Raw genomic sequence first — 27,364 nt, 5'->3', positions numbered from 1 at the left:
ACACACACACACACACACATATATATATATATATATATATAACTTTATATATACACTCACATAATACAGGTATCCCTTCCACATCACTATTTTCCATATTGTGGTATTGATATATTGTGGGTAGGCATAAGAAATTAAATGGGAATTTTTAGGGTGTTTTGTGGAAGCTGCAGACAGCATACAAAGGCCAGCAGATGATACAGAAAGAGTTTAGAAACTCAGAGATGCATAAAATATGTTTGTAGCATTGTATAAGATCAAGATATTTAATATTTTATTGTGGAAATCCACTCTGTCTACCTTTCATGTTGTGTTCAATGGGGGAGCCCTCTCACTCCCCCAGCTTTGATGCCTGTCCTTTTGCGGTGCTTCTTAAAGATTGGTTTGGAAGGATATTCAGAGCAGTTTCAGGTTTTCACTGCTACTCCACCGCCATCTTGGCTCCACCCTCTCATAAAGTTTGAGAAAAGAATGTAAAAGCCAGCAAATGACATACAAAAGCTAGAAATGTCAATATTGACCTACTTATAGCCTATTACCAAACAGCCCAGATTTTACAATAAGATCCTATAAACTCCCCCTAGAAGAAAATAAAAAAAATTCTTTGGCACAAAGAAAGGGCCAAAAATATTTATGTGGATTTTCCAGATTTCCGGGGCGCTATGCTCCTAGCCCTCTAACCCCTGGCAACGTGAAATGGATACCTGTATAATGATTGAGCATCGGCAAAATCAGGGATTTGGAATATTCTCATAAAATCATCTACTCCAACCTCTAGTTTTCAGATGAGGAAATTGAGACTCATGGAGGTGAAATAACTTGTCATCTGGTTAGTAAGTAGCTAAACTGGGATTTGAATGTAGACAGTCTCCAAATCCATTACTTTTTCCACGTTCTCACAAAATCATCTACCCTACCACACACCAGAAATTTGCAAAATGGCTAAACCCCAGTATATTTCTATCTTCTCTTAACATGATGGTTGAACATTAGGTTTTGCTATTCTACAGCAGAGCTAGCATGCAGAAATTATGGTTGCATTTGCTTTTTGCCCAAGCATCAACAAAAGACAACAACAAAAATGGCAAATTATCAGTCTATCTTTTGGTTTACTAATTTACTTAATGAGGACTAATATATTTGGTGTGCCATTAATAAGCCACTATGCTAGGGGGAGATAGGTGGCTCAGTGGAGAGAGAGCTCAGCCTGGAGCTTGGAAGTCTTGGGCTCAAATGTGTGATCCTGGGCAAGTCACTTAACCCTGATTGCCTAGCCCTTACCACTTCTGCTTTGGAACTGATTCTTAGTATTGATTCTAAGACAGAAGGTAAAGATTAAAAAAAAAATGTCATTGAACTGTAAGAAAAGGATCTACTCGGGCAAAAACAGTGATTTACTTATCATGTATCATTAATACCATAGTATTGTGAAATTGTGGAATAAAGTACGGTAATATAAAATGGAGTCTTTTAAGTACCATCTTCCCATTGCTGTTAGATGATTGTGAGTTCCAGCGAGGACTTGCCAATGGAAATTGTTGAGGTACATGTGCCACAAAATGTGGTCGCCTTATCATGTAGTGAGATGGAAAGACAACTGATGGATACTCAAGGGGCAAGTTGGTATGCCTTGGATCTTAAAGGCACCTGAGGAAGTTCTCCTCTACAGAGAATTTATGGAAGGACATGGATAAGAATTGCACGAGATGACAGGGAGCGCCAGATAAGGTTTGACCTGCCATGATGGATTGTCTGTAACATCCTAATGCCATCAAAAGAACCCTGTCCAATAGCCTTCTTTTCCCCATTTGACAAGCAAAGTCTCTTCAGCCAGCATTATTAAGTGCCTACTACGCACAAGGCAGTCTGACTGATTGTAATTACTTGTTGGAAAGTAAAGATGAATGTACCCAGAGCTGAAATTACCTATTTTTGCAAGAACTAAAAAATGCTTAGCTAGTCTTTTTTTTGCAGGGTTAGATGAATCATCTTTAATGAGGCCAGCAGTTAGAATAATGAAGCATGAACCAGTCCTTCAGCAAAGAAATTCCCAGCTGTGTGGTGTGTCAGAACTTTCTGTATTGTATTTTTCCAACACAAACATTATCCATTAATTCTTTTTTTTTTCTTTTTAAACTCTTTGTCTTCTGTCTTAGAATCAATATTAAGTATTGGTTCCAAGGCAGAAAACAGTAAGGACTAGGCAATGGGCATTAAGTGATTTGCCCAGGGTCACAGAGGGAGGAAGTATCTGAGATCAGATTTGAACCCAGGACCTCCTGTCTCCAGACCTAGCTGTCTATCTACCCAGCAACCTAGCTACCCCCTTCACATTAGTTCTTAATGGTTTTTAGTTGATGAAGAACTCATAATGAACAACAACTAAAAAAAAAATGAAATAGCATGACCCACCCCAAATAGTTCTAACATGAAATTTTGATTCACTTTTCTCTTGGATAGAAGAGATTTTAACTAAATTAATCACTTGTGTTCAGGTCATTAAGTAATAATTAAGCACCTACAATGTGTAAAGCACTGCTAAGACAGTTTCTAACCTTGTAGAAAGAATGCAGGTTCCTACTTGACAGGGAATGTTAAATTTCTTCCATTGTATCTTCAGCCTCTAGCATGGTGCCTGGCACCTGGTAGGTAGCTTTATTGATTAAAGGAGATGAGATGTGCAAATAACTAATGCAAAATAGAGAGTAATTGTGTTAGGGCTATACAGTGTGTTAGAAAAGTCAAGAGGATAGAGCTGACCTTTTCTGCTGGAGGGATCAGTAGTGGCTTCATGGAGGAAATGTCCGCTAAGCAGTGTTTTGAAGGATGGAGAGGAGGATTTCCAAAGGCAGGATTTTGAAGGGGACATTTTTGGACAGATGGAACAGTGATGAGAGCGTGGAACTTGTTTGAGGATTAGTTATTAATTGACAAAAGCACAGGGTATGTGAAGGTTGGTAGTGTTACGAGATAAGGAAATATAAATTAGAACCTATTATGCAACATCTTGTACATTGATAGGCACTGGGGCTTCATTAAAGATCTTTGAACTGTGAAACCTTGTGTTCAGATCTGTATATTAGGAAAATTAATCTGACTGTGTGCCAGCTGATTGGAGTGGGGATAGGCTGATTAGAAGGCGACCACAGTGGTCCAGATGAAAGGTGGTTTGGATCTGAGTTAGGGTAGTGGCAGTAGGATTGGAAAGGAGAGAATGAGTTGAGAATTCAGAAGGAAGAGAGAATAGAATTCATATTCCAAGAGGGACCCAGGACAAAATGGCAGCCCCATGGTCAGAGATAAGGAAATTAAGAGAAGGGTCAAGTTTTGGGGGAAAATGATTGACTTCAAGAAAGCATAAAACTTTTGTTGTTGCTACTGTTCTTTGCAGAAGAAGAAATGAGTATTAACTAGAAATTAATCAGAAAATGGGAGGCAATGGAAAGCATGCTGGATTAAGTCTGAGGATAAGGGATCAAATCCCAGCTCTGTCTCTTACAAGTTATGTGATCTTGTCTTAGTCACTGAATCTCTATTGTGCTTCATTTCCTCTACTGTAAATTTAGAGTATTGAAATAGATTATTTATAGCTGCTGTCTCATCCCTAAATCTGGGATTTTTAAAAAATGTTTTATCTTTATTTTAATAACAAATTTCCACATAAGTTTTCCAAAGTTACATGATGCATGTGGTCTCCCTCCATTCTTCCCTCCCCACTTCTGGAGCTGACAAGCAATTCAAACTGGGTTATACATGTATTATCATACAAAACATTTCTTTCCATCTTATTCATTTTTGTAAGTGAACAATCTTACAAAACCAAAACTCCAAATCATATGTCCAAATAAACAAGCGATAAATCATCTGCTTTCATCTGTATTCTGATTCCCACAGTTCTTTCTCTGGAGGTGAATGGCATTCTTGGTCATAAGCCCCTCAGAACTGTCCTCAATTATTGTATTGTTGAGAGTAACAAAATCTATCTGTGATCTTCTTTTAAAATAAAACAAAAACAACCCTTTTGTTCCATGTTAGAATCAGGACTGTATATTTGTTACAAAGCAGGAAAAGAAAGTGGCCTGTGACTCACCCAGGATCACACAGCTAGGAAGTATCTGAGGCCAGATTTGAACCCAGAAACTTCTATCTCTAGGCTTAGTTCTCAATCCACTGAGCCACCCAGTAGCCTTCTCTCTGATCTTATCCATTTGTCCAGATTATACAGACCCCTCTGGGCTAGGAGGGACTCCTTAGATAGGATTACAATGCTAAGTGATTGCTTTCTGCTGCATTTACAATCAGGGGTAGCCAAAAGTGTTGGAAGACTAGAAGATCAAAATATTTATTATTAGAGAGAAGTAGTTCTTAAAGGGACTTTTGATGTATTTAAAAACTTCATTGTCAAATGATGGTTGGGAATTTTTAAATTAACTGTTGCTTTATGAACTTAATAAGCTTCTTTTGATTATCCATAGCAAAAAAAAAAAATTAGGAAAGCTAACATGAGGCAGAAACTGGAGGGAAGTAGAGTGCGTGGACAATTTTCTTGTTAATTCTTTGATCCCCAGGGGAGTTTGGAGTCAGAATGGAGACTTGGCTGTTTTGTTACCTGTGTGACTTTGTGAACAAATTGTACTGAAGTCCTTTGGGTCTCTTGTGAAGTAACATAGGAACTTAATCATGAGATCTTAAGCTTTCTCTTTCTCATCCTGGATGCTTAGAGCAGGCATTTGATCTGGGGCCCTCCTTTGCTTCTCACACTCCCTGCCTTGATTTATCCATACCTGGGAACACAATGCGTTCACTGCTTCCTTAGGAGGGCAAGTGCCATCAGGATACTGTTTCATTGTTACCCTGGCAACTTTAGCCTTCAGCAGAGTGCCTTATATACAGTGGGTGCTAAGTAAATGCATAATTGAATGAATGAACGAACGGATAATTAGCAAAAAAATTCTTCTTTTGAAGGAGAAAAAGAAGTTTCTGTGTTGGCTGCTCCATTCATTCATTCATCCAGCTCTTCACTGAGGAGAGAACATGCATTTTGCTCTTTTTATTGGATTGTTCTTCTGCTCTGAATCATAGATGTACCTTGTTTTTACAGTGTTGTCTGCCTGTAGTCTCCTCCCTTCGACTGTGATCTCCTTGAAAGCATGGGCTGCCCTTTGCCCTTTTGGTAGCTTTGACACTTAAGAGTAGATGCTTGGAACTTGTTGATTTGACTCAGTGGCCCATTTTACATGGTCAAGTAAAACAGGGAATGAAACAATCCAGTGACTTTTGTTAGTTGGAGAACCCTGACTAGCTATCATGACTCAATATTTCCACCCCTTTGTCAACCCTTTTAGTCAGGCCCTTTATCTGAAACACAAGCAGTATACTTGGTTTTGAATGGACTTGTGGTAACTAACAGATATAGGAAGAGACCCCCCCTAAGCCAATGCATATTTTCCTACTATTTCTTTCTGTTTTGCCTGTGAGCTTCTATATTATGTTTCGTATAAAACGGAGGGCTCGTAGTTATCTAGTGAATTTTGGTCAACATGTAAAGCCAATTTGGATGATTTGAACCAAATTTCCCCCTTTTATAATAGGTTTTCTTTTTTGGACAATCCTTATAATTACTCTGGTGTCCCACTTTATTGTGGATAGACAGTTTTAGAAGCACAACTTTAAAAAAAATCTCATTCCAGTTTCTTTCTTGGGTTTTTGTGGAATGGGAGAATTCAGATCCATTCATTATGCCAACAGTCACAGGGAAATAGAACTTGAGGGCACATTCTTTTACCCTGTGTGACTTAAATGGGAGAATCAGGCTATTGTTAAGTTTTTTATATACCATTATTTCCAGAAGTGAGTAGGAAGAAAAGCTCAGACTGGTTAGCATTTGGGAGATTGTAGAGTTGTTTTAAGAAATGGCATATGGCTAGTTGCTACCACCGCCCCACTTTTCACTCTTAAGGCTGTGTGCTACATGACATTGTGAAATCACACTCTTCAAAGAATCAAAAGTTACAACCAAACAAAGAAGAAAAATGGGAAAATGCTTGAGTAGATGGTAGCACATTGCTTATGGGAAGTGAAGGAAAGATATTGTTAAGGGGAAACAGAACCAGGAAAGGAAGTGGGTCAGTCATCCAGTGAGAAGAAGAGAAAACAGATGAATTCGCCTAGACATTAAGTGAGTGAGAGGGAATTTCCTGTGCATTGAATAAACTTCCTTGGAGGTTTATGAACAAGAAGGTGTATACATACTATATCTACATCAAGGAATGATATATCTATCGGAGTATACAAGTAACTATCACTTCTTAACATTGTTTACAAGAACTTCTTGAAGTCTTGCCCTTCACAGGAAATCATTTTATCATGGAGATTATTTGTCATGGTGAAGAGTACCATAGTTTGGGATGAAGAATACTAAATGTCTATGATCTGATCTCTGGAAGCATGGGGGGAGGGGGGTGTTTCTGGTAGATTCATGCAATTTTTTTCTTTTAGTGTGTTCTGAAACAATAGATCAATTCTTTTTTTTAAAAAATATTTTATTTGATCATTTCCAAGCATTATTCATTAAAGACATAGATCATTTTCTTTTCCTCCCCCCCACTCCCCCCCCCCCCCATAGCTGACGCGTAAATCCACTGGGCATTACATGTTTTCTTTTTTTTTTACATGTTTTCTTGATTTGAACTCATTGCTGTGTTGATAATATTTGCATTAGAGTGTTCATTTAGAGTCTCTCCTCTGTCATGTCCCCTCAACCGCTGTATTCAGGCAGTTGCTTTTCCTCGGTGTTTCTACTCCCACAGTTTATCCTCTGCTTATGAATGGTGTTTTTTTTTTTTCTCCTAGATCCCTGCAAATTGCTCAGGGACATTACACCGCCACTAATGGAGAAGTCCATTACGTTCATTTATACCACAGTGTATTAGTCTCTGTGTACAATGTTCTCCTGGTTCTGCTCCTCTCGCTCTGCATCACTTCCTGGAGGTTGTTCCAGTCTCCATGGAACTTCTCCACTTTATTATTCCTTTTAGCACAATAGTATTCCATTACCAACATATACCACAATTTGCTCAGCCATTCCCCAATTGATGGGCATCCCCTCGTTTTCCAGTTTTTGGCCACCACAAAGAGCGCAGCTATGAATATTTTTGTACAAGTCTTTTTGTCCATTATCTCTTTGGGGTACAGACCCAGCAGTGCTATGGCTGGATCAAAGGATCAAAATATTCTTTTGTCGTCCTTTGGGCATAGTTCCAAATTGCCCTCCAGAATGGTTGGATCAGTTCACAACTCCACCAGCAATGAATTAATGTTCCTACTTTGCCACATCCCCTCCAGCATTCATTACTTTCCATAACTGTCATGTTAGCCAATCTGCTAGGTGTGAGGTGATACCTCAGAGTTGTTTTGATTTGCATCTCTCTGATTATAAGAGATTTAGAACACTTCTTCATGTGCTTATTAATAGTTTTGATTTCTTTATCTGAGAACTGCCTATCCATGTCCCTTGCCCATTTATCAATTGGAGAATGGCTTGATTTTTTGTACAGTTGATTTAGCTCTTTATCAATTTGAGTAATTAAACCTTTGTCAGAGGTTTTTATGAAGATTTTTTCCCAATTTGTTGTTTCCCTTCTGATTTTAGTTACATTGATTTTGTTTGTGCAAAAGCTTTTTAATTTGATGTAGTCAAAATTATTTATTTTGCATTTTGTGATTCTTTCTATGTCTTGCTTGGTTTTAAAGTCTTTCCCCTCCCAAAGGTCTGACATGTATACTATTCTGTGTTTACCCAATTTACTTATGGTTTCCTTCTTTATGTTTAAGTCACTCACCCATTTTGAATTTATCTTGGTGTAGGGTGTGAGATGTTGATCTATTCCTAGTCTCTCCAACACTGTCTAGATCAATTCTAATAACAACTTCTTTAGCATTTCCCTACTTTATTGTTTTTCTCTTAAAGAAAAACCAATATTTAGCCATTTAAAAATTTAATTCAATTTTTTACGTGTTAATACAAATTTTAGTAATCATCTGACATTTCTTGATCAATGCTCTCTTTCTCCTTTCTACCCCTCTCTTCTCTCCAAGATGACAGGTAACATGACATTGGTTGTATATGCATTGTCATATAATACATAATTGCTTGTTTGTTCTGTTGTGAAAGAAGACTGATTTACACAAATATTGCTTACACCAGAGAAAAATTCATGGAGTAAATAAAGTGAAGAGTGCCTGCTTTATTTAGCATTCAGATTGCATCAGTTCCATCTATGGTGGGGGATGGTCCTTTTTCCTTGGCATTGTCCTGGATCCTTGCATTGCTGATAATAGTTGTCATTCATCATTGATCATTGTGCATTATTTCTGTTAATGTATACAGTGTTCTTCTGGTTCTGCTCACTACACTTTGCATCAGTTCATATGGGAAGCTAATGGTCTTTTCCTCACCTGCAAGGGCTTTTTAGATTCTGTTTACATCAGGCAGCTAACTGGATAGAATGCTGGCCCTGGAGTCAGGAAGACTTGAGTTCAAATCAGGCCCTACACTTACTCTCAAGGCTTAGTAAAATCTTCATGACCAAAGTAGCATTTTGAATTGGACCTTTTTGAAAAGAGAAGATGGTGGAACTTGAATGGAGAGTGTTCTAGATGGTGTGAGTCAAGAGTTAGAGGTGGTTAAGTGTGGGATATATCTCCTACTTCTCCAGATGACTGAGGGGGAAGTTCATTAACCATAGTGGGGAAAAGGGGGCAGCTGGGTGGCTCAGTGGATGGAGAGCCAGGCCTGGAGCCTGGAGACCCTGGGTTCAAATCTGACCTTAGACACTTCCTAGCCATATGATTCTGGGCAAGTCACTTAACTCCAATTGCCTGGTTCTTTTTACCCTTCTACCTTAGAACTGATATCTAGTATTGATTCTTTTTTTTAAAACCCTTACTTTTTCTTTTAGAATCAATACTGTGTATTGGTTCCAAGGCAGAAGAGTGGGAAGGACTAAGCAATGAGGGTTAAATGACTTACTTGTCCAGGATCACACTGTTGCACAGTGTCTTGAGGCCAGAAGTGAATTCAGGGCTTCCTATCTCCAAGCCTGGCACTCTATCCACTGAACTACCTATCAGCCCCCTTAGTTTTGATTCTAAGAAGATATGGGAGTTAAAAAAAAAAGTCAGTGGTGATAAAGTGAATGGATGATAGAAGCAATTATTGGTATAATTCAGGCAAGAAATCAAATATAGAATAAAGAAAAGAGTGAAAAAGACAAGGAGGCTGTTAGAGTATAGAAAACTCCAGCTGCTATCAGTTGCATAAATAGTGAATGGATGACTCACTGAAATGCTATCACATCAGATAGTCAGTACTTATGGACGTGGTTAGTTGGTGCTGCCAGGACTTTTTAAATGAAAATGACTCTGGGATTCACCTGATGTTTTGCACAAAATAAGCCAAGACTTGTCTATATCTCTGTAAATGGCTCATTGTTAGACTGATTGAACTCTCTTCTTCCTTGAAAATTCTGTGATTATGTCATGAAAGAGAGATGGTTACAGAAGGTTTCTTAGGAATATACAGATGAAAAGTACTAAATATTAATATATTAATATCATTACTACAGGTGAAAAAGTATTGGTACAGTGATACAAAGTAAAAAATTGAGAAAAGTTGGGCCTCCATATTTTAAAAAACCCTTTCATTCTGCCTTAGAATCAATGCTGTGTATTGTTTCCAAGGCAGAAGAGTGTTGGTTAGGACTAGGCAGTGAGAGTTAAGTGACTTGCCCAGGGTCACACAGCTAGGAAGTATCAGAGGTCAGATTTGAACCGAGGATTTCCTGTCTTTGTTGGACCTTTATATATTTATTTCTACCATCAAAGAACAAGAGCATAGATACTCTTAAATAATATACCAATGCTTCAATATTATCAGTTCTCCCAGACAAAACTTTAGAATATCTTGTTAGAACAGTGTTGTTTGAGCAATTATAAAGGGAATTGGTGTTCATCCTCTTGGGCATCATAAGAATAAGTTAGATACATTCAATCTCATTTCCTTTTTAGACAGATTTGGTAGACAGATGTGAAGACATGAGATGGATTATAACACAATCTTATCTAGATTGAGAATAGGTCAAACAGATCTAAACGGATCTGTCAATGGACCCTGTGCTTTTATAAATGACAGATGGGGGCAGATTTGTAATAATTTGGATACAAGTATTAGATTCCAGGGGAATTTCCATCATCTGGAAAGATGTGAGTCTAAAGACCATTCCACAGAACAGTAGGTAGGAATATGATAACTGACTTCAAATGTTTGAAGGGTCATCATGTGGAAGATTTAATTGTGTTTATTCTATTCCTGTGGTGATTATGAAAACCAACTAGGTGGAAACTTGAGGGAAGCAGATGTAGTCTCAATACCTCAATACAAAGGGCTTCCTTACAATTATAGCCATCCTAAAAGGGACACAAATAAATGAGTTTCCCATCACCTCACATATTCAAGGAAAGCGAAGCTGACCATCCATTTATCAGGGATGACATAGAGGAAATGAATGTTTTGTACTGGGGTTGGATAATATCTGAAGCTCCTTTAAATTTTTGGTATTTGTGTGATTCTCTAAAGTCTTCTACTCCAAAGAGTGTACCAGAATCATGTGCATCTTGCCCTAGAATCACTAAAGATGGACAATGCTATCTTCAGAGTTGTGGACCATCATTCTCTGGATTATCTGGCTAAACTGAATGAATTCAGCAGCTTGCTCATCTTCCCACTTTTGTCAGTATGCTTATAGTGTTATTGAAGATCTTATTAAAATTGTTTCAGCTGAATTATAAGAATTCCTTAAAGCAGAAATCAATGTCTCTTAGAACTTCTGTATTTTCACAGTGAAATAGGTTGCTGAACTTCTATTTTTAGTGAATATAGGTTGCATTATGGACATTTTAAAGCCGGGATATTCTAGTGACTGCCTTGGCTCTTCTCTTGTTTTTGTTTTTTTTTCCTGTTTAACACAGCCACATACATATATTTGGCTTTAGAAGCATAATGAGGTATATTTTCCATGTTTGGAAGACACAAAGAGACTGATAGGATTAGAGATCTAATATGATAGAATGGAATTATTCCATAGACTTTCCACCAATTATGTTTGGAGAACAGAGATATTCATCTTGTTCAACAGCACGGAATCATTGCTGATCATAATTTGAATCTTTTGTGTCGTGGTCCCTATGCATGGTTTGTGCTGAGCTGAAAGACTGACTAGTTAATGGCTCTCCTTCCCTTCTCCCCCTACATGGAAATTCCTTTTGGTATATGTCTTTGAATATTTCAGCATCTCATTAAAATTCTTCCTTTGAAATTTTCCTTTTGACTTTATAGGGTCTGTTGATTATTTTTCTGGGCACCAATCCCAGTTTGGTTATTTTTATTTTAATTCCTTTAGTTTATTAGAAGGGTTCATCAGCAACATAGAAGACATCGCAACCATTACCCAAATGGAAGAAGTAGTCACTGTAGTGGAGTTCCCTTGATAGATCTGATTGCAGTGGATGGCTGTGCTTATTACATTGAGATTGAAATGCTACCAGCCTCTGCCAGTTCAGTGCCAGTCAGCCTGCAAATCAATTCAGGAAAAGCCAAGTAGATGAAAAATTCCTATTGCCTGGATGATAGATGGCCGGCCTCTTGGGTTAGCTCATCAGTTTGAGTAATATAGGGAAACTCAGTCTCCCCCTGCCTCCCAAAAAAAAGAGGAGGAGGTGAAGAAGGAAGAGGAGGAAAAGGAAGAGATTGAAGAAAGAAGTACAGGTGAAATGAGGTATAATTGAAAACTGTGCCGGATGCAAGAGAGGTCCTTGATAACCTCTTATATGCATCAAAGATATGGATAGCATTGGGAGAGAAAGATAATAGATGGGACACATGCAGCATATTCCAGACCCTAGTGGGAGTGTTAGAACTTCAGTGGACTAATTTAAGGAAGGACAGGAATGAGAATTGAGACACTGGGTGAAAAGGTCTGCCTGAATGGGTTACTGTTTACTTCTTTAGATGGAAAGAGTCATCAGAAGAGATCATAGACCCATTGAAGTGGTATAGCAGCAAGAGCACTGCCTCTGTAGTCAGAGGACCTGGGTTCAAATCCTGCCTCTGTTACTTATTTTCTGTGTGACCGTGGGCAATTTCCTTCTCCTTTCTGAGTCTCAGTTTCCTCTTTCCCTGTCACTCATAAAGGGATGGGGTTAGACTTCATGACTTCTGAGGTCCCTTCTAATTCTAAACTATGATCCTGCTATTCTTTTAAGTATTGAACTAATTCACTGTCTCCAAGTATGTTTTTAAGAGAGATATTTCTGTAAGGTAGTATTACTATTGAAAAATAAGGCATGGCATAGAAATAAAGCATATAATGATACAATATTGTCTAATAAAAAATAAGGCATATAATAGGGCATTTTAAAAGGTTAAAAACTAAAGCCAGGTAAATTTCCATTTAAAAGAGGAAGGACCTTTCTCATCAGTGACATTCATTAGAATTAAATTCCCAAGTGCAATTTAGTGTTTTCCATCAAAATTTATATTGTGAAACAGCATAATGTTGTGGAATTTCAGGAAATATTCCCTGATAGAAGAGCAAATATAATAAACTTTTTTTAGCCCTTACCTTACATCTTAGAATCAATACTGTGTATTGTTTCCAACGCAAAAGAGTGATAAGGGCTAGGCAAGGGGAGTTAAGTGACTTGCCCAGGGTCACACAGCTAGGTAGTGTCTGAGGTCAGATTTGAACCCAGGACCTCCCATCTCTAGGCCTGGCTCTCAATCCACTGAGCTACCCAGCTGTCTCCAAATTTAATAAACTTTTAAAAAATGCTTACTTTCTGTCTTAGTAAAAACCTAGAACAAAAGGGCAAGGGCTAAGTAAATGAGGTGAAGTGACTTGTCTAGGGTCACACAGCTAGGAAGTGTCTGAGGCCACATTTAAACCCTGGTCCTTAAGACTTCCAAGCATGCTACCTAATTACCCTTATTTTTTTTTAAACCCTTACCTTCCATCTTAGAATAAATACTGTGTATTGGTTCCAAGGCAGAAGAGCTGTAAGAGCTAGGAAATGGGGGTTAAGTGACTTTCCCAGGATCACACAGCTAGCAAGTACCTGAGGCTAGATTTGAACCCAGAGACTTCCTGCCTCTAGACCTGACTGTTCTATCCACTGAACCACCTAGCTGTCCCCCATAAACTTTTTAAAATAGCGGAGTGACCACAGTGACATAAAGGTACAGTTGTAAAACAGGACTGGCACAGTTATCTAAATACTAGGTTAGTGACGATGTTGATGCTTATGTCTATCTGTCATGGAGAAACTTTGTAGGAAATTTATCAGCAGACTGAAGTTCTTTTGGCCAACACGATTCAACTTTGGGCCTCTTGATTAGGTTTTTATCTGTCAGAATGTTTAAAGATGCAGGTTCTCATTTCATTACTAATTTTCTTTCTTTCACCCTCTAAAGAAAACAGGACAGCCCTGATTGCTGTTTCATAAATGAAGAGACTGAGAGGTACCGGTGTATCTGTAGCCTCTTTGGTTCATTTGAAAATCTGATTTCTCTGATAACTGAACATAACGAGTTTGTAGAAGGCTGTGACAAAAATTCAAGTCTTCTGCCTTTGGTCCCAGACCCTTTTCATCAGATCTTAGTCTGTGATGGGGTCTAGAGCCTTGATTCTTGCCTTGCTAAGTAATTCCCTAATGTTCCCTTGAACCTCATGCCTTCTTCAGATGTCCTATCCCAGTTATCATTTGGCTATAGGACCCAATTTCAAGGAACAAAATGACTTTAAAAAAATTAAATTTGTTTATTTATTGATTTAGAATATTTCTCTATAGCTACCTGATTCATGATTTTTCCGCCTCTTTCCTCCCCTCTCCTGAAGCGACAAGCAATTCTACTAGGTTATACATACATTATTGCTCAATACCTATTTCCATGTTATTTGTTTTTGTAGTAGAGTGAAAAAAGATTACTTTTTAACAAAGACTTTCAAAATCTATCTTATCTTTTTGTCAATCACAGGCTTTATATAATATGGTCACGGTGGATGTGGATTTTCACCATAGATCAAACCTTAGTCATTATCTTTGCCACTGAGATCCAAAAACATGGAGGTCTGCTCATTCTGCCTGTTGGAGTGTTCTAATGGCCAAGTGTCCAATCCCCAGCAACACTTACGGGATGCCCTGTTTCTATTTGAGTCTGATACTGTTGTTTTAGTGCCGTTCATTCATTCAACATAGATTTATTGGGCAAGGGGCTAGGTACTCTGTAAGATATAAAGATAAATGTTGGGGTGCTCTCTAAGTTTAAGGAGCAGGGAAGAATGAGGATGACTCTAATAGTTTAGAAACCCTGAAGTTTGGCCAATAGTGGCTTCCTCAATGAACACTTACTTACTTTATTCATTCAACAAACATTTGTCAAGCGTAATAGTCTATACACCATATATACATTTGCATAGAGTGGGCTCCTTTGGCTGAATAAAAGATCAGTGCTTATCGACCCAGTTAGTCATGAGGTTCAGTCTTCTCTTAATGAATATTGAGTCTTTCCTTCGTCATACCTGACAATCACCAGGCCTTAAATTAAAAGCTTCCATAGAAAAGGGGAACTTATTCCTTTTTATAGCAGCCAGTTCTATGAGTGCTTCTGTTGCATACTTGTCTCCCACTTCCCTTTCCTGCCCTGTTTTCACATTACACAAAATTCTGAATTTCTTGGACAAACGTGATACTTAATAGATTTTTGTGGTGTGGGCCCTTTTGGCAGTCTGGTGAAATGATAAGCCTCTTTTTAGAATGTTTTTAAAAGCTTGAAATACAATGGGATTACAAAGGAAACCTATGATGTTGAAGTACATTTGATCAAAATAAGCATTTTTAAGGTTTATGGACCCCAGTCTAAGAGCCCCTGCTGTATAGTGTCTGCATGGACTCATAAGCTTCCAGAGACAAGGAAAAATGTTTAATTCTTGCTTAGGAAACAGGAAGAACAGCAAGGTCTGGACTTTGGAGCTGTTTCCCATAGATTCACCTCCAAAGAACCTTCAATGGAAATTCGGGACTCTTTCCAGAAACATGGAGAATCAGAATTTTTTTTTAATCCTTTCATTTTAGAATCAATACTATCAATACTAATTACTAGGCAGAAGAGTGGTAAGGGTTAGGCAATGGGGGTCAATTGACTTGCCCAGGGTCACACAGCTAGGAAATGGCTGAGGACAGATTTGGACCTACAACCTCCCATCTCTAGGCCTGGCTCTCAATCCACGGAGCCACCTACCTTTCTCTGAGAACCAGGGAATCTGAGGGTCCATCTTACCCAATCCCATATTTTATTGACCCTAGGGTCATAATCTAGTCTCTGTCAGGCATAGTCTAATTTTTCTACTCTGAACTCTCCTTTTTCTGTAGCAGCTGGGACATTTCCAACTTCCCCTTAAAGAGGTATCATTATATACTTGAAGATAAGACTAGAGACTTCCATTTGTAAACATGCAAGCTATTGTGAAGTCTTACTGTAGAAATCGCAATCAGCAGGAGATTATAAATGCCCCAAACAAGAGATTCTTACCCTGAGGGCTTTATTGTTTTTGAATATTTTGATGACTGTATATAATTGATTCCCTTTTTATGTATTTTATTTGATGCTCTCAAAAACATTATTCTGAGATTGGGTCATAGACTTCATGAAATTGTCAAAGGGGATCATTGCACAAAAGGGATAAGAATCCCTAGTCTAAAAGGTAGGCAAGGGGACAACTGAATTATTCAAGGGGGCAACTAAACAAAAGTCAGTTGCCCTTTTAATTAAATTGTTTATTTAGTAGGAGCCCTTTATAAAATGGTGAAACCATTCACCTGGACCTGGGCTAGTGCCTACAATGGTTTTCCCAGGTATGCAAATAACCAACCACTTTTAAGTTGCTAACATTTCATTACAACCTCCCAAGAAAGGAAGGAAGATGGCTGATTGTGTGACATAAGGAAGGAGCCAACAGGCTACTTTTCTGACTCTGAGTTGGGTAAATGAGCATAGCCAGCTGCACATAATCTGGTTGAGTCCTCTCTGGATTAGAGGCTTAAATTAAAGGCTTGCAAGTCTTAACCCTTATAGCAACTCTTTGAGAAGGGTGCTCCCCTGTGACTCTATCCTGAGAAGTCATTATCATTGCATGTTAGAGGCAGGGTGGGAGTTTGGTTCTTCTTGACTGAGAGTGTAAGGAAGAGATTACAACATCAGTGAGATGGCAAGCAAATGCAAGGAAATTGAAGCTTGAAGGATCTGTCAATCAAGGTGATGACAAGGAAAGAAGATTCTAAAGAAGAATCTGGCCAGGGAGACAGTAAAGAAAGTCAGCATCTGAAACTGGTCACTTCTTCCTTCCTGAGAAGGAGCTAGCAGGCCACTGCTCTGGATTCCTGGCTAGTGACTGAACATTGAAAAGATTGGGGCGTAGCTCTGAAGATCCTTTTCAGTTTATCAACAATGCCCCCTCAGAGACAAATCAACTTTACTTCCTTGTATTGAATTTCATAGTATATTAGGGAGACCTCTTCCCTCTCCCAATTCCCTAACTTTCCTTCTTTAAAATAAATCCCTTTTAGGAAGTAGTATAGTGTGAAATTAATCTATTGAAAGCTGCTGTTAACTTACCTTCTGAGAGAGAGAGAGAGACAGAAATGGGTGGGCGGAAGGAGACTCTCAGCTTCTCCTCTAACCTATTACCTAGCGTCACTGCTCCAGCACTTCTCTTACCTTAAAGATCCTAGTAAGGAGCATCTATTACAAGAGTAACTTGTTTTATTATGATCACTGCTTCTTAAACATAACCTGCAACATATAGATGTGACATAGAAATGCAGAAAACAGTAATTTAAAGTCTGGCACAGATATATGGATTACCGAACATATGAATGTGATTTATGAAACCTTAAGGGCAAGGATGAATTAATTCAATAATATTTTCTAAGTGTCTGCACTTTAGCAGACAGCTTCCAAATTAGATTAAATTATGAAATTATTAGAAGAAATGGGATGATTAAGGGATGGATGGACATGGTCAAGAGAGGAGTTGGCTTTTGTTTAGAATATCTTTCATTGCATTTGTCATTTTGAAATATATATATAATCTATCTCATTATGTGTAAAAACAATTTTTAATAATCTTTAAAAAATTTTTGAGTTCTAAATTTTCTCACTACCCTTCTCCCTCATTGAGAAGGTAAGGAATTTGATATAGTCTATACATATGCAGTCATGTAACATAATTACATATTTTATTGTGAAAGAAAACAAAGACAAAAAGCCCCAAGAAAAATAAAGCAAAATAAAATATACTTTGATTTTCATTCAGATTCCATCAGTTCTTTCTCTGGAGCTGGGTAGCCTTTTTCATAATAAACCCTTTGGAATTGGGGATCATTGTATTGATGAAAATAGTTGTCATTCACAGTTAATCACTGAAGAATATTGCTGTTACTGGGTAATCTGTTATACTTCTCTTTATTTTGCATCAGTTCATGTGTCTTTCCAGACTTTTCTGAAAGTATCCTGCTCATTGTTTCTTATAGCACAGTAGCGTTCCATCACAATCATATATCACAACTTGTTCAGCCATATCCCAATTGATGGACATTTCCTTATTTTCCAGATCTTTGCTATAATTTTTTGTATATCTTGGCCAATATGATAGGTGTCAAGTGATACCTCAGAATTGTTTTAATTTGCATTTCTCTAATCAATAGTGACTTAGAATATTTTTTTCATACGACTACAGATAGCTTTGATTTCTTCATCTGAAAATTGCCTGTTTGTATACCTTGATAATTTATTAATTGGAGAATGACTTGTATTCTAAGTTTGACTCAGTTCTCAATATATTTGGGAAATGAGACCTTTATCAGAGAAACATGTTGTGAAATTTTTTCACAGATATGATTAGTAACTATGTATTTCCTTCCATCTTATTTTCTCCTTGCTTATCTTCTCTCCTTTCATTCATCCTTTCTCTCAAGTCACCCACTTCTCTTATCCTTTTTCCTTCCCACTTCTGTGGAAAAGAGAAATTGGGAAAGCCTGCAAAAAGATAGGACTAGCTGGGACTGATGACCTGTCATTCAAATGAGAGTATTTTATTTGGAATGTGACTGGGAAAGGGCAGTTGGAGGCAGACCAACTGGAGGCTAGACCTTTTGGCTTGAAAGAGGGAAGAAGTCTGTTCTCTCTTGGTTTGGGAGACTGAAGCCTGAAAGGTTGTCTTTGGCTTTGAAGACAGAAGAAAGAAGGACAAAATCCAACTCTCTCTGATTTGCTCTGTTGTGATAGTGACTGAACTTCCAGACCTATCAGCCATTTCTCCAAATTAAACTATATTCCACCATCCTTCAATCTAAGACTCATCTTAGTATTAGGGAAACCCCCCAAACCCTCTTTCCCTCCATTTCGTATTCTTCCCTGTCTTCCTCAATAAATCCCTTACTTAAGATAGAGAAGAGAAAGAATATTTCATTTGAGACATCACAAACTCACCCTGAATAGATTTAAAAGACCAACAGAAGAAGGAGGGTGAAGGGAGGAAGCAAGGAAGATTAATAGCCTGATCTTTAGTTATCAATTACCATTCAAAATAGTCCCTTATTACACTTCCCTAAAGGAAGAGACATATATCTATATTCAGTTGAGTATATATTTTATTCCCTCTTTGAGTCAATTCCAATGGGAGTATGGTTCAAGCATTGTCCACCAGCTCCTCCCCCATCTTCCTCTGTAATGTATAAGTTCTTTAAAGCTCTCTTTTAAGTGAAATAAGTTGCCTCATTTTTACTCCACCCTTTTCTCCAGTTCATTTTTCTTTCTGATCCCTTAATTTTTTTTTAGATATAATTCATCATAGTCACCTCATAGCCATCCTATCTGTCTAAGTATATTCCTTCTAACTACCCTAATAATTATAAAGTTCTTAGGAGTTACACGTATCACCTTCCACTGTAGGAGTATAAACAGTTCCACCTTGTTTATATAATTTCTCTTTCCTGTATACCTTTTTATGTATCTCTTGAGTCTTGTATTTGAAAGTTAGATTTTCTATTCAGCTCTAGCCTTTTCTTCAGGAATGCTGGAAAGACCTCTATTTAAGTTAATATCCATTTTTCCTCAGGAGGGATCATACTCAGTTTTGCAGGATAAATGATTCTTGGTTGTTGTCCTAGTCCTCCTTTGCTCACTGGAATATCATATTCTAAGCCTCTCAGTCCTTTAGTGTAGAAGATGCTAAATGTTATGTTATCCTACTTATGGCTCCATGCTATTTAATTTTTCTTTCTGACTATTTGAAATATTTTTTCTTTGACCTGAGAGCTCTGGAATTTGGCTATAAAATTCCTGGGAATTTTCATTTGGGGATCTTTTTCAGGATGTGATCAGTGGATTCTTTCAATGTCTATTTTATTCTCTACATCTAACATAATAGAGTGATTTTCCTTGATGATTTCTTGAAAAAGTATCTCAGTTCTTTTTTTTTTTATTTGATGATCATGGCTTTTGTTTGATAATTTGTAAATTATTTTTCTTTGATTTGTTTTCAAGGTCAGTTGTTTTTCCAAAAAGGTATTTCACATTTTCTTCTATGTTTTCATTCTTTTGATAGTTTTATTCGTTCATTTATTTATTTATTTATTTATTGGCTCACAGTCATTAGCTTCCACTTGCCCAATTCTAATTTTTAAGGTTTTATTGTTTTTAACAATCTTTTGTAACTACTTTTCCATTTGATCAATTCTACTTTTTAAAAGTGTTCCTCTCTTGAGTGAATTTTTGTACCTCTTTTTCCATTTTGGTCAACTCTACTTTTTTAATGTTCTCTTCATTAGATTTTTTTTTTGCCTCTTTTACCATTTGGCCAATTATGTTCCTTAGGGTGTTTTTATTTTTTGTTTGTTTTAGTATTTTTTATGCTTGCTTTACCAAACTGTTTACTTTTTTTCACTATTTTATTGCATCACTCTCATTTCTTTTTCTATTTTTTCCTTTGTCTTACTTGATTTTTAAAGTCATTATTAAGTTCTTTTGGGAATTCTTTTTTTTTTTTTTGTTCTTTCAGGCTTTGGTGATAGCTATTTTGATGTTGTCTTCAACTGAGTTTGTGTTATGTTCATTCCTGTTACTATAAAACAAGTTGCATCTTGTGGTCAGGTTCTTTTTTTTGTTGTTATTTGCTTATTTTTTTCAACCTACTTCTTGACTCTTAACTTTGTTAAACTTGGACTCTGCCTCTAGGATAGAGGGAGCACTGTTTCTAATTTCAGGTTTTTCATGATGTTATTTTGAGAGTTAGTTCTGGGGTCAGTAAATTTTTAGTTTTTCCAAGGAAGGATGATTTAAGCAGAGGTATGGTCACTACTCCTATTCTAGTCTTTCCTTTGCTCTATGGGTGATGATAAGCACTGTAACTAGGGTTCCCACTCCTCTGGAGTCATAAGCCCTAATGTACTAGTGCTCCTTCTCACCCTGAGATTATAATATGGAACCTCATATGGGCAATGCAACAGAATCCTGCATTCAGTGCCTGCAAAGAATTCCTTGTAAACTCTTTTAAACTACTCATCCAACCTCCTTACATCTGTGGGCTGATAGTTTTGGAAGGTGCTGCTGGTGATTCAGTTGTCTTTATGACCTGCTGCTGACTTACTAGGGTAGGGTGTGTGCTGGACTGCCTTCCACTCTTACCCTGATGAGAAAGACCTTTCCTGCTGAACTGCTAAATTATCTTGGGCTGAGAAAATTATTTCACCTTTTCTGACCTTCTGTTGGTTCTACTGCACTAGAATTTGTTTTGAGGTATTGTTCTAAAGTTGTTTGGAGGAGAATTTGGGAGAGCTTCTGCAAGACCCTGGTTTTACTTTGTCATCTTGGCTCTACCCTTGGCTATTCTTCATAATCCTACCCTGGCTCCTTCCCAGGGTCTCCTCTTTAAATTGTACCCATACTAGTCAAATGATTATGCTTTTTTTGGGGGGGTAGGATCCTCTTAATTTTGAATGTGTTATGAGAGGATATGATGATGAGATAACAGGCGAGCTTCTACCACCATAGCTGATGGGTAAAAAAGTCCAACTGCCCTTTCAAACAGTCTTCTATTCATTGGGGTCCACATTCTTGTTAGGGATCATACTTCTTTTTCCATATAAACACAATATTAAAGCTAGATGGGAACTTATTGATCACCCAGTCCATTTCTCTCATTTTGCATTTGAGGAAACTGACTTTCATAGAAGGCAAAGGAATTGACCCCAAACACACAGTAACTATTGCTTGATTCTGACTCCCAGTTCTCTGCTCTTTTTAATACATTTTACTTTCCAGAAAGCCAAGAATAAATGCATAATTATGATCAATTTCCCTTGTTTTGATAACGAAAAATTTATTGCTGCCTTTTTAATAAGAAAATAGCCTATTTTGTCAACAGATAGTGGGAGGCAAATAAAAAGGTGAACAAAAAGTTCAAAGTAAAGAGTTGTGAGAAATTGGGAATTTGGGAAGAAGTAGTACCAGTTGTCAGCTCCAAGGCAATAATCTTATGATCTTAGTCAGTGGAAGGTGGTGGAGGGAGAGGAAGTAGACAGGCACCAACAAATTCTCATTTGTAGTAGTAGTAATAACAGTATTTTAATAATAATTACAAGAAGTCACAATGTGTTATAACAAGAACAATAGTAACGGATAGCATTTATATAATGCCTTAGGGTTTGAAAAATGCTTTTTTACAAATAAAATTTTATTAACCATCGTTGTAAAAAGAAAATTGAAGTAATACCTGCCTTCAAGGACCTTAAGTACTCTCAGGAGAAACAAACATGGACATATATACAGAGATGGACAAAATAAAATCAGGGCTCAGAAGGAAAGGGTAGATGGTAATGTTTCAGTCCCTTATTATATTGGGTGTCTGGGTACCCATTTGGCAATTGTTGAGACTCAACACATAGTTTCTAAAAATAGTTGAAGGGAGTTCTACTGGCAGGGGCAATGTAAATTCTATAACCCTGTGTCTTGGGCTCTTCATCTTAAGTTATTTCTGTGTCTTCAGCAAGTATACTGACCAGGTGGTTGCTGCTCCCTGTGGAAGTTGATGTAAATTAGAATAGATTTTTTTTCTTTCTCGGAACAAAATTCATTTTAACCCTAAGGAGTAGTAATGAGTGCTTTGAGCTGAAACTTCTTTCTAAAATCAGCCCTGTCAAAGAGACCGGAGTATCACTTTCTGTTCCTTTTTCCCCTGTCTCTTAAGATCATGCTTAGAAGCTGCTATCACTCAATGCTTTAATTTTAGTCTTGCCAGGATTCTGAAAAAGTTGTTCTGTTAACTAAGACAGGATGCAAGAAACCAGGTTTTGATCAGAACACTGAAATAGAATGAAGTCTGTATGATGTACCGTACAGCCCATTTGGCTAGGATTTCTCAGCTTCCTTCCTCTTAGAGAGTGACAGTTATTAAAGTGACAATTTGGATAGTGTCTCTCATTAGATGATCTCCTTTATTGATTGATCTTTACTCCGCATTGGCTAGATTGCCTAGTGTATCATAGACAAAGATATATCAGAAAAGAGCCCTACTAACTTCCCTTAGCCAACAGGCTCAGGAGGAGCTGTCCACAACTCCATAGTCATTTCATTATCATATTAATATTTATTTATTGACTTCCCTTCCTCCCAATCTTCTTTGTACATATTTTTCTCTTTTCTATTACCATTGTTTGTTCTTTTGAGGTAGCAGATCAATTAATCCATCACCAAGCATTTACTTTCTATTTCTTCTATGAGGCAGTGAGGACACAAAAGCAAAAAGTAACCCATCCCTATCTTGAAGAGCTTCCCTTGTGCAAAGGCAACTCCTGTTGCTTCTAAACTCAGTGCTCTGAGGCATTACTTGTTCATTCCTTTTGGAAGAGGGCTCTGTTAAAGAATGTTCTAGAATGGCACCAGTAGCTATTTGATAACGTGATGGGAAGTGCAGCCCAGTTCTTTCCAAAACCTTTGGTTTCAGATATGAACCCACTGATCTCGAGCAGCAACCCTAGGAAGTCCAGCCTTATCTCAAGACACTTCTGATCTCGACGAACATGAACACAGAGTCTGAGTCAAATTGATCTGCCTGACTATAAAGCTGGTATGAAGAAAGGTCTGGTTTGGACCTTAGACCTTTACTTCCATTTTACCATAGTCAAATAGCCCACTCCCTGTATTCATGGTTTGTGTGTATGGTTTATCTGGAAGTTGGTCTTGAACTTAATGTGTTTAATTGGGTGATTTTATAGGCTAATATAATGTATTACAACAATGTAATATAATACAATGTAATATAGTAGGATATAACACAACACAACACAATCCAATATAATATATTATGCAATATATAGCAAATAAGGTTATTTGCTGCATTTTACTGTTTATATTTTAGCCTGGCTTTCCACTTTTTTGAAGTTATTTGAGTTTTCTAACTCTTGAAGCATAGAGTAGAGAATTTCTGCTTAACATTTATTATAATAATAACAATAATTTGTTAGTGTTGTTTAATAACTCAGTCACGTCTGACTCTTTATGACCCCATTTGGGGTTTTTGGGCAAAGATACTGGAGTGGTTTGCTTTTTCTTTCACGTAATAATAACAGTAACAACAACAACAACTCATGAGGCAGATAGGTGACTTAGTGGACTGAAAACCAAGTTTGGAGATGGTAGATCATGGGTTCAAATATGGCCTCAGAGACTTCCTAGTTGTATGACCCTGGGCAAGTGACTTAACCCCAGTTGTCTAGTCCTTACTGCTCTTCTGCCTTAGAACTGTTTCTTAGTTATTGATTCTAAGACCGAAGGTAAGGTTTTAAAAAATAATAATAACTCATTAATGATCTCCAAATATAGAACATACCTCTGAAATGAGATCTCTTTTTTCCAGGTTAACACATTCTATTTTAAAATGAGTTCCAAATCCATAACATGTACATTTATATACTTCACTAAAATGTTTATACTTAAGAAAATATATATCCCCTAGTTCCACTCTGGTAGCTCATCATGTCATCAACGTGGCCCTGGGAACTTGAGCTATGTTAATGGAGTGTTATTAGCCTTAGGAAGTTTTACCAAAATGACATGAAATGAGATCTCTTTGAGAGGAAGAAAATAGAATCTGAAAAACAATTTCACAGTTAAACTATATTAAAAATTATTAAACTATTTCTTAGCATTTCTCTTAATTCATTGTATAGAAGAAGGAGCATTGGATTAGGAGTCTGAATAGTTCAAAACCAGGCTATGCCCTCTTCTAGCTATATAATCTTGGACAAATTTCCCTCTCTCTAAAGTAAGGGAATTTGACCTAGATGAAGACCTCTGAGCTTCTTGATCTAGAAATATTATGATTCTGTGTCTTAATCATTTTTGTCTTTGAAGAGAAGCAATTATGAGAAATAAAGGAATCTTACAAGAGATTATAGACATCACTTAAGTTCTTATAAGCTAGATTTTGGAGAAAAGTTTGATCTATACTCAAAACAGTCCAGCTAGATAGGTAGTTCTTTATAATAACAAAAGGCTTTCTAGATGTTGATTCTTTGGATTCCCAATATAATCTTTTGAGTACATGCATTATCTCCTCTTATAACTGAAGACTCTGAGGCTAATGAATATGGTAAAGCTCACATCCCTAAGTGGTTGTTCTGTATCCCTAACCCAAGTCTTCTGATTCTTAGCCCAGGAATCTCCATCCTTTAGGAAGTTAGGTGGTATAAAAGGTAGAGCATTGAGCCTGGAGGCAGGAAGACCTGAGCTCAAATTTGGCCTCAGATACTTACTTCTATGTGACCTTGAGAAAACTACTTAACCTATGACTGCCTTAATTTCCTCAACTGTAAGATGGTGATAATAATAGCACCCATTTCCCAGAGCTCTGAGGCTTAACTGAAATAATATTCCTGAAGTTCTTAGCATAGTGCTTGACACATGGTAGATCTTTAATAAATATTCCCTTCTGTAAAGTGGGGATAATAGAAGTACCTCACCGAGTTGTCCTGAGGGTCAAATGAGATAATGTCAGGGACATACTTAATAGAGACCAGTTCCTTCCCTCTCACCCCCCTCCAATCCCTAATTACCTGAAGTACTTGAAGTCTGCCATTTGGTGAAAAGAAATTAGCTTTAAGAGGAGATGGAGCCCATATAGTGGGTGGACCTAGAGGAGAGAAATTCCATTCATCTCTCTGATGGGAAAGATAATTCTTCCTTGAGAAGTACCCTAAATGTGTTAATACCAGACATTTTTCTTTGTGGAAGGGTATAATAAAATAGTCAATCAGTTGTCCATGGAGCCTCTCTGTTGTCAGATCAAAAAAAAAAGTTGTTGCAGATAAGGTTTCTTAAAAGTCTTTCATAACCTTTCAAAAAACTTTACACTTCCCATGTGAAAAATTCTAAAACAGGATTATCACAAATATACAGCTTTTAAGACTGTGGCCATGAATCATTTCTTTCATCCCTCTTAGCTTTTTGACCACTTTCCTGTCTTTTGTTGATTCACATTTAGCTTGGGGTTCACTAATACCACTAATTCTTTCTCTTATGAACTATTGACTGGTCATGCCTCCCCCATCCCATACCCGTGCTTTTGACTTGCTGAATCTGGGTCCAGCCCTTCAGATTTGTCCCTATTAAATTTCATCTTATCAGATTCTACCTGGTGTTCATCCTGTTAAATTATATGTGTGCTTTTAAAGAAGGAAAGAAAGATCTCTTTTGTTTGTGAACATGTTTGGTCTAATGGTTCTGGAAAACAACTTAAAATCATACTAAAAACATTGCTCAATTGCACAGAACCCTTGACCCACCAGTTCTACAATAGCCATGTGTCCCCAAGAGGTCAAAGACAGAAGTAAAAGCCCTATGGCGCTTGAGACTTAGAGCAGCACTCTTTTGGAGAAGCTCAGACCTAGAAGAGAAGCGGGTGCCCATGGCATGTGACTAGACGGCCCGTGGAATGTGAATGTAATAAAATGTTATTGCCCCCCAGAATGATTATCTGAAGAAATCCAAGAAACTTGGAAGACTCGTATGAGCCGATTCAGGGAACCAAGTTAACAGAATGAAGATGAGCACGATAATGTAAAGTAAAACAGCATCCATTAGTTTTCTGAAATTTGTGTTTTCTTTTCTATTTCTAATCTGACCTATTAGGTTTAAGTTTGTTTTGCAAAAAAACACTTACTGATATCTTTTGTTTTTTACATCACCTGCTTTTCCCACTCTACCTTATAATAAAGAGAAAAAGAGTAAAAGTAGGCAGGGCTAATCAACCTAGTGAACATTTCTTATTCTAAAGTCGTTTTGTTTCTAAACCCCAACAGTTCTATCTTAGACCCCATACTAAGCATCAGGTCCAAGATAAAAGATTGGTAAGGGCTAGGCAGCTGGGGTTAAATGACTCACCTAAGGTTACACAGCTAGGCAGTACTTCAGTCTTTTGATACAGAGAGAGACCAGTTGTAAAGAGTGATTCCTGTCTCCTTTTAGAGAGGTGATAGGCTACAGATGCAGAATAAGGTATACATTTTACCTTCCATTTTGGAATCAATACTGTGTATTGCTTCCAAGGCAGAAGAGTGGTAAGGGCTGGGCAATGGGGGTGAAATGACTTGCTCAGGGTCACACAGCTAGGAAGTATTTGAGGCTAAGGTATACATTTTTAGACATAGCCAGTGGGCTGATTTGTTTTGCTTGATTTTGCATATTTATTATAAAAGATGATTCTGTTAGAGGCAGAAGAGTCCTTGAAAAGTGATTATGATGGTTTTTAAAAGGAGCATCAAGAAAGCATTTAATAAGAAGAGATTTGCTGTACTTTGTGGCATTGCAAAAGCCTTATTAGGAGGAAATGCTTATTAAGGGAAAAATTGTGCCTTACTTTTCACCCTCTACCATATGGAAAGAATACTTGAAAAAAAATACTATGTGCTTGAACGCATCTGTCTTAGCATTTGTGTTCTGTTTTCTCTGGTCTTGCTGAATTGCAGAATCTAATGCCATCAGGTCCTTCTAAGTTCTGCTTCTAACATATTTCTAATTTCTTCTCCCTTATGGCTCACAGGATTATAAAATTGGGATGGAAGAAATCTTAGAGGTCACCTGGTATGGTCTCCTCTTTTTACAGATGAGGAAACTGAGGTCCTCAGAGATTAAGTGATTTTTACCCCCTAAAGTCACTCAGATAGAAAACAGATTTGAGCCTTTCTCCTTTGA

The 27,364-nt window shown here is 37.4% G+C and overlaps 1 protein-coding gene across 6 annotated transcripts in view; it reads left to right on the top strand.

The window, feature by feature from the left end:
• IRF2 (interferon regulatory factor 2) overlaps positions 1-27,364 on the top strand; it is a 142,633-nt gene that overhangs the window by 20,080 nt on the left and 95,189 nt on the right. For 2 of the 6 annotated variants that reach the window (XM_007496065.3, XM_001363845.5), the window contains exon 2: positions 26,139-26,230. The exons of the other annotated variants lie outside the window; for them this stretch is intronic. The gene's annotated coding sequence lies outside the window, so the exon portion shown is untranslated. The remainder of the gene's footprint in view (positions 1-26,138; positions 26,231-27,364) is intronic. 6 annotated transcript variants of the gene reach the window in all.

Source organism: Monodelphis domestica, chromosome 6, assembly GCF_027887165.1.
Source record: "Monodelphis domestica isolate mMonDom1 chromosome 6, mMonDom1.pri, whole genome shotgun sequence".
Lineage (NCBI taxonomy): Eukaryota > Metazoa > Chordata > Mammalia > Didelphimorphia > Didelphidae > Monodelphis > Monodelphis domestica.
The sequence above is the reverse complement of the archived record's forward strand: the minus strand, read 5'-3'. Positions and strand labels throughout refer to the sequence as shown.